The sequence below is a fragment of the Atractosteus spatula genome, chromosome 19, assembly GCF_055471065.1.
Source record: "Atractosteus spatula isolate fAtrSpa1 chromosome 19, fAtrSpa1.hap1, whole genome shotgun sequence".
Lineage (NCBI taxonomy): Eukaryota > Metazoa > Chordata > Actinopteri > Semionotiformes > Lepisosteidae > Atractosteus > Atractosteus spatula.
The window spans coordinates 2,540,929-2,553,265 of NC_142724.1; positions in this window are offsets into that span (position 1 = coordinate 2,540,929).

Here is a 12,337-nt window from a genome sequence, read left to right on the forward strand (position 1 = left end):
AGATGCACAGTTCTGGTTCGGTAACGACAGAGGACAAAGCAGCTTGAGAAAACGCACAGACCAAGCAGCAGAGTTGTTTATTTAGCACAGCATGAGTTCCAGGCAACACTTTCGAAAGGGATTATAAACATCTTATTATCATTTAATGATGGAACTACCAAAATGTTTACATAGCTTGCGTTCATATTATTTAATCAAGAAGGAGAAACATTAATGAGATCCTCATCAGTACCTCATTGGGGGGAGCGGCCGTTGTGTAGAAGGCTGGAAAACCTGGTGCAAAAAAAACGTAGTCTTGAGAATTTAAAAGAAAATAATGCTTTTAATAATTTACCCCAGAAAAAAACAACATTGACATCTTACCTCTAATGAGCAAGGAAAGGAAATGTGAGTTTGCTTCCTTCAGTCACTTTATCCTCTAAAGTCTTCCTAAATTTTACACCCCACAGCGCTGGAGCACAGTGCTTCAGACTGCCTGCTCAAGTGGCCTGAATAATTTATGAGGTATCTAGGAAACTAGACCTCTGTAGTATTGAAGCTTTGCAGCACCGTGTGCCCTGTTAAAGACTCAGCGCAACCCCTTATTCTGTATCCGATATCATGGCAGCAAATTAAAACGGAGCCCGTGGCTGAGCTACAGACAAAGTTCCACATGTCAAAGACTTTCCATGTCATCTCTGGAATAATCAAACAGGTTTGGAAGTTGACCCACAGCCCAGTTTAGACCTGTTTTGTATTTTCATGCACAGTAAACCTCTTGAGGTTGCAGATATAAATTGGACAAAATGGGGAAATCTAAATCGATCTAAAAATGCACAACGCAGCATGACTCCGGGCAAATTGTAAACAGATGTTTTGATTTCCTTTATCAATCCGAGTGTAAATGAATGAGGGAAGCTATGGGCGGCCCTATGAAGCCATGTACAGTACGTACTCTTAGAAAAGGATAAAACATTATAACTGTTTATGAAGTACACAGTATAAGCTTAATAACGTTAGAACAAGCATGTTAAAACCAGAACCCATGTAAGTTACCAAGTTAAAGACTTTGATGCATAAAATATTTATGATAATTTAAATATTTACGATAAAAGTGGAAGGTTGTGTACTTTTGTTCAATGGAGCAATCTTGCTTTTATAAAATATACCGACTTTTTAATGTTTAATGATTAACATGCTGTAATACACAGTTTAAAATGACTAAAGAGTATCAACTTAAATTCTTAATTGTAAAAAGATTGTCCCTCAACAGTGACCGGGATTCGAAACCGGGCGTTTCCTGGCGAAAGCTCAAAATGCTGTACATGAGACGTTAAGCTTTATTAGCTCCACCTGGCGGTTTTACAAGGTTTTACAAGGTGCTTCCGGATACTATTATCAGATTTCAATTTGCACGCGGTATGATGCGGTATGATGCACTACGCCCACCGCGTTTTGACACAGCATACTCCTCGCATTTTGAATGGCTGGATCTGTATAAATACTTTTTTCTTGCACAATGCATCTCACCAGAAGCATGGCTGTGGGGATACTGTGCGGTATGGTGATAAATACAGGGGGCATTCTGTAGAGAAAATGTGGGCCAGTGGTCTTCTCCACAGTACAGTAGGTGAGGTGGACGGGCAAGTTACCCATCAGCTTTCCCTCAAGGAATTCTGGGCGCAGTATTTGTTTCTCAGCGTAGAGGGATAGAGGAATGACTCCCTGACCTCCACAGCGGCATTTGATCTCAGGCCGGACCTGGACTGTTTTCGAGTCAGGGAGAGCATGCACAGGACAAACTACCACCTGGAGGTTACCTTAAGGTTTCTATAGACGTATCCCGAGTCTCTGCAGAGGTTTACGGAATTGGGGCAGGCAGATCTATGGAAAACTATATGTTATCTGTAGATTGTGTTCAGCAAGGAAAGCCAGGGGACTGTGCCCAGCAGGCCTGACTGGGAAATCTCAGGACTTCTTTTCCATTTCCATTTCTATCAGTTTTAGCAATCAAGAAGGCCATGGTCCCTCTCACAATAGTCACCACTTGGTGGACACATGGAGCTGTAGTAGCTAAAATTCTGGGCTTCGGATGGGAGGATTGAGGGACTCTTTAACATCATACCTTACATTGATTGTTCCAGTGCAAGCAGCTGTATAAACAGGCACCGGTGTTACTGGGGTAACCCTTCAAATGGACTAACATCCCAATCAGATGTGCTCTTGGTTTGGTTAATGCAGAAGAAATCAGGACGAGCTCTGTCCCAGTACGCTCTTGGCTCAAGCTTGGACCTGGACATTTTTCTACCCCCTTGTTCATCACTTGGTTCACCACTGTGACTCTCATACAGCACAAGAGGGGATAGGGGCCGCGTTGTGCGTCATCGTGCTGCTCTACCTCGGTAGCGCAGGTAGCATCGTCCTCTCAGTCGCCGACAGATAAAGCAGAATATCACAGGGGTCACCCTGACAAGCCCACATGTCCCCAGAAAACTGAAGGCGATCATAGCGGCAGTCAGCTAATGGCATGGCTCAGACGTGACTGAGCAAAAAATAACATTTTTACATAATTAGTGTGAAGGTTTGACCAAATGTCTCCTGTGGTAATTATAGCCCTGAGTACCTAAGATGAGGAGGTAAGAGGAAGAATGGAGAAATACAGAGAGACCAATGAACACAGATTAATTATCCCAGAATGAACTCTATAACTCAGCATATATGCTCTTAAGAAAGAAACGAGAAAATTGTACACTGATCTAAGTGGCTTCTTTCTTAGGACACGTGATAAAAGAAATGCAGCACTTTTTCATTCTTTCCCTCTCTCCCCGAGTGCAGTTATTTGACCAGAAAACACAAACCTGTGTTGTAATTTTTATGTAGGGCACAACGTGTCCACAAAGGCAGTAGTAATACTGAACCAGGGGAAATAAAAAATACATTCAGGCTCTTATGAATGATGTACAAAGATAAAGGAGTGTTTGGCAGGGGCTGGTTCAGGCATCTCAGCATGGTCAGGCACCCTACTGCTCACTGCTTCTCCCCAGCTGCCATGAAAACCAGTCAGAAGCCCTCATGTCCTCAAGACCCGAAGAGCACACTCCCCATTCTGCAGAAGTTGCTCCTTCAATTACCACTTCCAATGCAACCCAGAGCCCAGTGACTTATTTGAATCAAATTCAGCTGACAGCGGATGATTGACGCACCTAAATCATTCTTCTGTACCTATCAGCAGTTTAAGCACTTTAGCAAAAGGCATTAACAGGGCATTCAGAGGGCGTGCAAACTTTCTTTTCCTGCCTGCTCTGCGGTGCCCAGGAGGGGATTGCAAACTCTGACCTTGCTGTAATTACAGCAGGTCTCCATGGTATCTGTGAAGAACATGTTTTTCTCAGATGGGTGTTTCTGCTCACGCACTCCATGTATTTTTCTTTGTAGGAGACAAATAAAAAAAGGTGCAGTACTGAAACTCACAACGCACCCCTTTTAAGATCCACAAACACCGAGCAAGTGCCCAGGAGTCTGTGATACAAATCAGACATGCAGGGGACTCATCTGTTTGTGTACCTGTGCAAAAGTCTGCTTCCTCTTTTCTGAAAGCCGTTTTGGAGGCGATTTAGGGGGCCAACTAAACAAATGCGTGAGTGGAAATGTGAGGTTAATGTACATCGAACAATAGAGTTTCTGGAAATAGGAAGAAAGGGACTGGAATGGCAGCCAGCAGGGAGGTGCAGTTACATCCGAAGACAGGAGGCACGTCTTTATGCAAAGGGTTCATATGGAACAGGCTAGTCTGCCGTGTTGTTGAACCCGAAACCCTGGCTTCTTTCAGGAAACAGTGGGATGAGAGCCCCAGATCCGTTAGCTCCTAACTACCCAATGTGCTGGAGGGGCTGGAGGGGTAATGTAGCCTTCCCTGAAGGAGGAGCACGTCCATTCCAGCGGCAGTCAAAGACACAGGCCATGTGATCGATATGCTGCGTAAGGGGGTTTCAACCACAGAGTTATGCATAAAAGACCAGTCCCTGGCACCAAGGCTTTGAAACCCTCTAATAAAGCCAAAGAAGTAAAGTAACAGCAACTGTCATGTTGTACACAAAGAGCGCCGTTGCACATCGGTTATTTTTGTTTGGGTTATTTAAAGTTTACAGATGTTTAGTGGTATGCAGAAGGAGTATCTCATTTTTGAGACACCCCTTAAAATAAACACTAGTATAAACATCGCATAGTGCTACTACTGTTACCAATAATACTGTACAACACTGTGCACTGGAACTGCAGGTTTCTAATCTATTCTGTGGTATAAATGCAATAATTATTGCTTTAAACACGGTTCATGTAAAATAGTACCTCAGGTCCTGTGTCCAAAAGACTGTTCTTTTCTTAGTGAGGTGATTCTTGTAAGAAACTTCTTGTAATTGTGTGGCGGAGTGTGGACACCAAGCGTGAAACCTCAAGAAAGGGGGAAAAAACGTGATTGTTAGTTTAATCTATTACAGTGCCTTCTTCACATGAAATATTCATGGAACACTATGAGACTCTGGGGCACTTCTACATCAAAAGGGTGTCTTTATTTTTAAAGGCAGTTGAGCTACTTTTTTTTTGTCTTTCATGTGTACGCGTTCAAGCTACCACGGTGCTTCTGTGATGAAGAAGGCCTCACTGGTCACACCTCTTGTGGCTTCGTTGGCAGAAACTGCAAGTGAGGTGTAAAATATCAGCTAATGGCCCCCTTTACCGGAACCATTACCTGAAAAACTCTTGTGGTTTTGTCATCACTGTGAGCACGAGGCTGATTTACATGTGTGTGTGTGTTTATAAATACAGTGGGATGAATCACTGTTATGAAACAGATGTGGGGACTGGGAGTTCTCCCACTGTCACATCCTCCCTTGGTGCTGTTGCCATGGCGCTGCGGTTGCCTATTTTGAATTTCGCGAGCGTCTTGGAAGCGCTGGCAAGCGAAGGATGCAGCCCTGAGAGTCAGTCAGCCAGAAAATAGGAGAAGAGACAGAAACAAGATGGCTGGGCTCCAGCCCAGAATCTCCTCGTCTCCAGACCCTCCCCCTCGGCCTACAAAGGGATTCGGTTGGGAACTGGGGCAGACAGACTAAGACTGAGGGCCGGGCAGCTGGAGATACCCTCAGTACCTCGGCAGTCAGGCGTCCTCGTACCATTCCCCATCTTTCTTTACCCCTTATGGAAAGAGAACTTTGGAGTTACAGCGAACAGGAATTATTATTGCTGTTACGCCTGGGTGTGTGGCTACAAAATGAAATGAGAATCAAAGACTAGAATTAGATCGCTACTCACCATCAAGTCTTTCTGTAGCTGGTTTGTACCACCGGCCGACAGCCACGCAGAAACCGTTACGTGATTGACTGAAAGTGCTCTTGTTCCTTCAGACGTTGTGATAAGATGCAGCACGTGTGCACAGCATAAGCGACAACTGGTGGGCTGTGGGTTCGAGTCCCACTCCAGACGCTGCTGTCCTGCCTTGAGTGAGATTCGTTACCCCTGTTGTTCCAGTCCACCCAGCTGTATCAGCGGGGACCAGCATTGCTGGGGGGCAGACAGCATCCCATCCAGGAGGGGAATCACACGGTCTCTTATCTACTCAACGCCACGGACACCAGGATAAGCCACTCTGGCTCTGGTATGGAAATCATAGAGACGTACACAGGCAGATGGGCCTTGTGTGAGCTCGGGCTGATAATCAGCTAGGCTGGTTCTTGTAATCTTGTAAGGGATTTCAGCCAGCGGCTTTTGGCAGAACAAGAGCTCTTTCCATGACTTTGACTGTGAGCTTTTACGGGACATAAAGTTGGTTCCTGGACTTGGTCTTGCACTCGGAATGAGCAATTTCAGGCTCCGTTTCGGTTTTTGCTCCGGTGTGGTGTTTTGTCTGCTCCGATTGGATCAGGTGCCTATTTAATCTTCCAAGCTTGAAAAAGAACGGGACTGCTTGGCATTTCGTACACCTGGCAGTTTGTAAAACATGTTCCCTCTTTCATCTTGTTCGGAGTCATTACATCACTCTTAGCTTGAGCTGATCCTCCAGTATTCGTCCGCCAGCTCTGCTGTCCGTGGTCTGTATTAAAGGGAGGATTTGGACAACAAAACGCTGAAATGTCAACCCTCTGGTTCATTTCAATAATGAAGGACATCCCCTCTGTTCCATTATTTCTACAAGAGTGAGTTTGCTTCAGACAGCAAGGCCTGCACAGCATGAGTATGCAGGCTTAGCCTTTTATCAGATAACAGTGGCCCAGATCCCCTTTGTGGGATGTTTTCTGTTGAAAGAACCCCTAATCACTCTCCAGCCCCCAGCCCTGCCGCCTACAGACAACTTAACGTTTTATCCCCCTTCTGGCACATCAGATTCTGGTCTGGATAAATTAATTGAGAACAATGTCTTCGTCCTCACACAACACATTAAGATTATCACAGAAATATTTTTTTTCCTCTGGATGCTAAGCAAAAGCCAGATGCACAGTTCCCATGCCTTGCTCACCAAAGGCTCTCGGAAAGGGCGTAAGAACAATTGCTCACGTCCCTGCATGACGTGCAGGAGAGCCAGGAGCCTGGTGGCAGATGTGGGAGTCTCGCTCGCTGGCCCTGAGCTGCGCCTCTAACCTGCTGGGTGCAGGACAGGTCTTGTCTCCGGGGTGACAGCGCGCTCGGCCAGTGGAAACGCTGCTGAAAGGAGCTGGCTGACGTGCAGACCAATGTCCACAGAGAGACGAGCGTTGAGTCCATGTCAGCTTTAGTGGATAGGAGCTGGCGTGCCTGTGGGGCTCCAGAGGTGCTGTGCACGAGAGGGAACCCTCACACCAGCTTCTCGTCTTCCACTCCAGCTGACTTGTCTGTCTCCGAGCAGTCCAGTTCAGATAATGTAACAGTCATGCTGTGCTGTAAGACTGTTTACATCAGGGAATTGAGGAAATGCACATCTGTCAAAGGTCAAAGTGCTGGGCATGCACCTCCCTGATCGCTGTTCACTGGCCTTTTCCTGGGAAGAGGCTGATGGGAAGAGCTGTAGTCATAACCCCTTGTGTTTTACCCCTTGTTTTGTAAAACTAAAACACGAGAGCTCCACATTTTATTCACGTTTAAGTGCCTTTTATAAACTCTTGAGTGAGTGTTCAGAAAGATCAGTGCCAGTTTTCTGTACCGCTTTCTCTTGTGGTAAGCTCAGGTGCTGTCTTTTAACCCCGGCACAGGCTGGGCTCCGCGATCGTGGGTCCGAGCCGGGTTGGGTCAGTAGCCGACTGGACCCGGGATCCCCCAAGCGATGAGTCAGTCAGAACTCTGTCTGCTCTCGGGGACATAGTGACCCCTGCTGGTCACACGTTCCTCCACAGTCCGGTGCGGAGCTGTGTTTCACGTTTAAAGAGGAGTGAAGAATCTCGAAGGGGGAGGAGCTGGAGGGGCGTGTCAGCAGTGTCAGCAGCAGTGAGCTGAGACGCGAAAACACGCACACAGTTGGCGATTCGGATTAAAGTGAGTATAAGAAAATAATTGGCCCAGGTGTTAATGTGCAGGGATGTTAAAAGTTTCATGACTACGGCCTTAAAGGATTTGCTTTTACAAAGCAAGCAGGAGGTTCTGCTACACAGCAGAGAACATGGATGTCAGCGCGGAAAAGCTTTTGTTTTCTCTTTCTATCCTAAAAACTCTAAAAACAATGGAACTTTCAAATTCATAAACCTGTAAGCCTGGATAAAAAAAAAAATATGGGCATGTTTAAAACAGTGCAATTCAATATTACTTGTCCTAAGGTTAAGAATTGAATATTTTAGGGTTATCCAAGGCCTGAATCAATAACACTGATTATTGCAGTGCCATGCAATAGCATGAAATGCTGCAGTCTCCAGAGCGCATTCAAAATCTCAGACACCCTTTACAGTTCGTTTGAAGAAGCCCCGTATTCTGGTATCTTTCTCCTCATTGTTGGTGAAATTCTCTGCCTCTTCAAATGAATTAATTATTAAAGCCCCGAATAATGCACCCATTTCTCTCGTAAATTATTAATCTGTGCATATTCACTTCCCCAGGATCAATTGGGATTTCATATTTCAGTCAAATACGCAGTGTGCATGGAGAGTAAGGGTGCAGAAACGGAATAAAACTGTAAGTGTTCGCTGGGGGAGGGGTTTGAGTCTGATGCATTTTCCCCGTTTTCAAACCGATGGCTGCCTGTATCGGGGCAACTTCGTGGTCCAGGGGTCAGTGCTCATCACGGTGTCGACCATCTGATACTGGAGAGGCAAACCCTCGTTAAATGAAGACCATCGCCTTAATAGACAAATTGTAAAAAGTCCCCCTGTTGTATTAAAGCCAGGGTAATAATAGGGTTCTATGTATTTTTTTAAGCAATGACATCAGCGTGTTAGATCTACTGGGAAGTTTGTGAACAGTTTGTGTTTCTGTTGTTGCTGTGGCCGTTTTGATAGAGCCTGCAAGATGGTGCGGTAATATTCTATCTCGCGTAGATTCGTTCATTCACATGTAGATTTTAAAGATATTACATAGATTTCGAATTCCCAGCAGACAAGCACTGTTCTCCTTCTGTTTGGTTTTTAAATAGGAAAGAGTCCGTGGCGAAGAGCTGGGCGTTGGAGGACTGGAAAGTGACAAGTTTCAGAGGTGGTTTGCCAAGGCAATCATAACAGCAGAGCACCCTCACTCCCTGGTCCCTGGGGCCCAGCCCAGCAGGGGAGACATTTACACATGATTAGAATTCATCAAGGCCTAGTTAGATGAAACAGGAATTCTGTACAGGTCCAGAGCTGCTGAGGATTCAGAGGGACATAGGACACCTGCTGGGCTGTGGCTCTCAAGGGCCGGGATTCTGGGGGGGGGGCTTCAGTACAGCTCGTCGCCTCAGAATTGGGGGCTGGGAGAGGGTCTGGCCTGTCGCGGTACTGTCTGGCGTGATCGCACAGCGTTTGTCTTTGCTGTTGTAGAGAGGCAGCCCGTCAGTGCTCCTGGTGCCCGCTGTGGGGTTAATGGCTGACAGATAAATATCTGCTGACATCTACTGCTTGCTTCCTGGAACAGCACGGAGAAGCCTGCCCTGATGTGCCTGAACAGCTGTAGCAGCTGTCTTCCGGAGGGCAACAGCAGCATGGAGACCAGGTATGATATTTCCATCAATGGAGAAAATACCTTATTTTTTCCCCTTGCTGTCTAAGCACAAAAAACCCCAGATATAGGCTTTACCGGAATCACATGGCAGAGCTGCTCATGGTGCACAGCTCTGTGATCTACACAGTGATACACACCTGATCCTCTTCACTCCAGAAACACACAAAGGACGCCACAGCGCGAGAGAAATAGAGAGCGAGAGAGACAGACCGAGAAAGGTTCAGGACTGCGCTTACAGGGTGTCATGAAAAAAGGATGGAGAGGGGGCGAGGGAATGTGAGAGGGGAACGGAGAGAGAGAGTTGGAGGGGCTACATGGGTAACTGCTGCTCCTGAGACGGAGACCAGGAGAATTTCCTCGCCTGGTGGCCGAGCTGGTCCGTGGGCGGGACCCCCAGTGAGTCTGAAAGCTCCTCCCGCCTCCCCTCTCTCCCGCAGATCAGACAGGGCTCCGAGACAGCTCGCGGAAGATGGGCGGAACACACTCCTACTCGCTTTCCTCTGATCTCCGGAAGCCAACTTGATAAATGCTGCCTATAAGTACGTCTCGCCAACTTACGCATTCAGGACGTGCCGGCTGCGTAGGACGGCTCTCTGCGGATTCTCCAGGCTACCCTGCCTGTGAACCCGCGGCTTCTGGTACAGCCAACGGCACGAGAGCAGTGTGCGTGGCTGAAAAGGAGAGCTTATTTCATCAAAGTCTGTCCTTTTGTCTGTGCGGATGAAGACACATCTTTGTATAACAGGCTCCCATGACCAGGCACAGGGGATTCCAAAACCACGTGCAACTTCCAGATAAACTGAACGCCAGAAGGAATTAGGCCAGGGATGAGAACTATTTCAGGAAAGTTTTAAATATTTTTTGAAGCACTTCCCAATTGTGGGGTCTCATCTGTGGGTGGGAGGGGAGGAGGGGTTAGAGGCACCCCCGTGGCGTTGTTGGTGGAGGAACGGCAAATAACAGGACAGAATGGAAGGGGGACACAAAAATGGCTTTGACTCCCATATTGGAGGAATGGCGTTCCCGGTGAGCACCTGATTTTGGTGGCGCTGTAGTATCAAAGGAGAGAACAGCACCTAGTATTGCTGCAGTACTGCACACAGCCACCGGGGGGCAAGAGTCTGCGAGTGCTTGGTGCGTATAAAAGACGAAGCAGATGGAAACGGGCTTCGTGAGGTTTGACAGCACCGTCGCCCGCCAAGAGAGACAGCGGGGTGCTGGAAATCCACCCTCGGCGAAGCGCAGGCGTATCCCAGTCTCCCTCTCTTTCCGAGGCTGAGCAATCCAGCCTTGCTGACAAAGAGACAGCGGAATCACGGAGTCCGTGTGTCTTGAATAGTAAAGACGGGATTAGCAGGATCAGGCAAGCTTTTCTCGGGGATGGATCTTTCCCGGAGAAGGCTGGACCGCGGCCTATTCTCCATAGCAAGAATGGGCGAAACAGTGCTGCCAGTCTAATCTGCTGCTCTCTCTCTCTCCTGTACTACAGTACAGAGCACAAGAGGTCTCTCACTGCTGCTTCTGGAGAATCACTAATGCTGCCGCACCCCGTACACCACACCTCTGCGTGCTGTGAGACCTACAAAGGGTTAAGCGTGCGTTTCGCGTAGCATCGTATTAGAGCTCCTGTTTCCACACGAGCATTTACTCCCTCTGGCCACAGATTCACATGAATAAATACAGAAATGTCTCCATATCTCAGACTGACAGCGTGCGGCCCCCCGCTGCGTGATTATCCGAGCATGACCTCCAGCCCGAGCCCGCGTCACAGTGGGAGTCCCATTACCCAGCCCAGGCACAGAATCTCAATAAAACCGCTATAATCCACGCTGACATTTTTAGAGACAGTTGTTACACAACACAGCAACAACAACAAAAAAAAAACACACCAAAATCAATCTTTAAAAAGGCACGTCTCAGAAACCTCATTCTATCATAACAGTTTACATGTGCAATGCGGTAGAGTTAACTCCTTAGGGGAGCGCGGCGTGGCGACCGCTCAGTTTGTCCAGGAGATAGCAGGGGCGTTATTTACCTCCTTTTAGGTTGGGTTGAAATTATAACGCGGAGCACAGACCATGCCTAGCCCAGTGAGGATTTTGATCAAACATCTGCAGACAGGAATGAGTTAAACCGATCAGAAACTGCACAGATTGTGCAGGAAAATCGCAGCACGATTAGCGTACACATTCCACACTGCGCCTGCACGGCTCAGAGCCCTCTCCTTAATCCGGACCACTGCAGCGTCTGTACTCCACGCCTCCTGTCATCGGATTGTAACGCTTACGGCCGACAGGTACTGTGTAAGAGCCGGCGTACCAGAGCAGGTGACGTCACCGCCCTTCCCTGTGATAGCAGGACTACAGCTACTGGGCTGTAGAGAGATCTCTCTTTAGCTCACGGGGCTAGGTCGCTGCAGAGAGACGCGGAAGTCCCGGGTTCGAGCTCCGGACGGTGTGGGGCCGACCTGATGCGGCAAGGGCGCCCGCCTGAGCCCCCGTTGCGTTACAGGATATTCCGCTAAACCGATAGGCCAGCGACCCGCTGGGGGTCTGAGAGTTTAAAGAGGGCTCACGAAGTTACAGCCGCAAGGAATGTCGCAGGCTGGTATTGCCTGGTCATTCCCAAACCTCTGCTGTGAAGACTGTGCCCGAACAGTGGCTCCTGTCTCAGCGCAATGGTGTCTCGTTGGGCAGAATAAACTTCTGTAAGTGCAGAAGGAGATTTTTTTTTTAACAATGGGCTAAACAGTGAGTATTCTCAACAAAAAAAAACTGCATAGACGGAGTCACAGTTGCACTAGATTTCCTCAAGAAAGTTAGACACAAATAAATATAACTGCTATTAAGGTGCACAGGCACGGTACTCTCTTTCTTAACGTTGCAACATACTATAGCCCCAGGCTTAGGGACTTCCTCAACAAACAGTTACAACATGCTTTTTACCGATCATTTTCATGCACACGTGAACACTGTGCTGTACTAATGACTGAAGAAACGTGAAGCCTCATCTGTGTGTATTTTTATATCGCATATATATATATTATTTACAAACTAATGAGCAGGGGATAAGATCTCCTAAGATGTAACTTGGTTGTATTTCCAGAATTAAGTTAAATTAAGTACAGCTCTGTTACATTTTGCTTGTGCAAAAATGTGATTTTTTAGGCAGATGATTTTTTCCTGTCGTACGAAGTTGTTTAAGTAGACTA